Here is a 2,387-nt window from a genome sequence, read left to right as displayed (position 1 = left end):
ACCCTACCCTACTCTACTCAACTCTACTCTTACATCTTTCGGTAGCAGGTGTCTCCGTGACTCATATATATATGAGTCACCATGTTTCCCTGAAAATAAGCCGTGCCTTATATTTTTTTGAGGAAAATTTTTTTTTGGGGATGTCTTATTTTCAGGGAAACACAGTATATATGAAAGATATATCTTTTATACACATATAAAAGAGCCACGGTGGCACAGTGGTTAGAATGCAGGCTACTTCTGCTGATCACCAGCTGCCAGCAGTTTGGCAGTTCGAATCTCACCAGGCTCAAGGTTGACTCAGCCTTCCATCCTTCCGAGGTGGGTCAAATGAGGACCCAGATTGTTGGGGGGCAAGAGGCTGACTCTGTAAACCCTCCTTAGAGAAGGCTGTAAAAGCACTGTGAAGCGGTAAATAAGTCTAAGTGCTATTGCTCTTTTCTCCTTCCTTCCTTCCTTCTTTCCTTCCTTCCCTTTTCCCTTCCTTCCTTTCCTTCCTTCCTTCCTTTCCTTCCTTCCTTTCCTTCCTTTCCTTCCTTGGTGCGCAGTAGTTAGAAAGCAATATTGCAGGATAACACTGCCAGCTGCCAGAAGTTCAATTTTCACCAGCTCAAGGTTGATTCAACCTTCCATTCTTCTTCTGAGGACGGTAAAATGAGGACCCAGATTATTTGGGAGTGGGGTAAGAGGCTGACTCTATAAACTGCTTAGAGAGGACTGTAAAGCACTATGAAGCGGTATATAAGTCTAAGTGCTATTGATATATATATATATATATGTCTTTGGTTATTTGGGTTTTCTCCCGTGTAAAATTGGAAGTGTCTTGGCGACGTTTCGACAAAGTCTCATTCGTCATCTTCAGGCTGATGTTTTCGGCTTCGTGCTTCTAGGAGCAATATATATATATATATATATATGGGATAAGGCTTCAATCATGAGTTATGCCTGCCATCTTGAATTTTTTGCCCCTTTCCTGGGACAAAAGAAAAAGAAGACACAGAAGGAAACTCTCTTGCTCACGATTGGAATCGGGAATACTGACTTTTCGCTACACACGGCCTTACGATCCATTCGTAAGGGAGGCCTACCAGTAGATTTGCTGCTGAATTAATGCAGAGCAAAACCGCGATGTGAAAGCACCGTGGAATTCACTGCCAACTGCCTGTGGAAAACAGATAACCTGGGGGAGCGGGGAGGAATGTTCGCTAGCATGCTTCTCCGCCTTATTGCATTGACCCACTTTTGAGGTTTGCACGACGCCGCGCTGACTTGCAAATCAGCTGAACGGATTGGGTTTATCCAACACTACTAAACTAAAATTAGGATTAAAAAAAACATCAAAGATTGGAGGGAGTGGGGGACGGACGGACGGACGAATGAAACCGCTAGGTTTTGTAACTGACCAGGAAAAGCGTGCCTTGGGAACGCAGCCAACATTGTCGGAAAAAAGGGAAAGGGTTTGCAAGCCTTGGTAGCACAGTGGACTAAAAAGCACACTGTGATTAACATCTGCTGCTTGCAATTACTGCAAGTTCGAATCTCCCCAGGCTCCAGGTTGACTCAGCCTTCCATCCTTTCTAAGGGAGGTAAATTGAGGACCCAGTTTGTGGGGGCAATAAGCTGACTTTGTATAAATATACAAAAGGATGAAGGTTATTGCTTAATGCATTGTAAGCCGCCCTGAGTCTCCGGAGAAGGGCGGCATATAAATTAAAGCAAAAAAAAAAAAAAAGCTTGTGACTTAAAACAATGGGCAGCTTTTATTGTCTCTGAAGGCAGGGATGGAAGTCCTTCCAGAGTCCTTGGTGTTCTCTGAGCTTGGTGGCGTTTTTTGCAAACGTTTCATTACCTAACTAGGTAACGTCATCAATGCTAGGAGGCAGCTTCAAATATTCTCTTCTATCCGTACCTTCCAGACCTGTTCATCAGAATAAGGAGGGGAAACAAGAATTGTGCTTGGGTGCAAAATGCATTGCAAGCACGCAACTTTGATGACCAATTTTTTGTCCTCTTCCCTTCCTATTTTTCTGATGCCCTTGAAAGTAGTTTTTAGTTTCCTCTTCCCCATTTTCCTCTTTCTCTTTTCTATTCTCGGGACGGGTGAGCAAATAGGATTATCTATACCTAATACGATCAAAGACATTGCCCCTTATGCACTTCAAACCAGTGGGCTTGTTTGCAGGAAAAGTCCTCGCCGAACAATCTTTTTAAAATTCCTTTTGTCTATTTCTCTGCGAAGTCAATCGCGATGACTTAAATTTGCACTCTGACATACATACAATTATGAACAGATTAATTTTTTTTTTTTTTTGGGATGTATCCACCCGGCTGTGCACTGGGGCTTAATATGTTCTTCTTGACTTTTTCTTTCTTGCTTTTTTCCTTCC

This window comes from Pantherophis guttatus, chromosome 17, assembly GCF_059756535.1.
Source record: "Pantherophis guttatus breed Tessera chromosome 17, ASM5975653v1, whole genome shotgun sequence".
Classification (NCBI taxonomy): Eukaryota; Metazoa; Chordata; class Lepidosauria; order Squamata; family Colubridae; genus Pantherophis; species Pantherophis guttatus.
The sequence above is the reverse complement of the archived record's forward strand: the minus strand, read 5'-3'. Positions refer to the sequence as shown.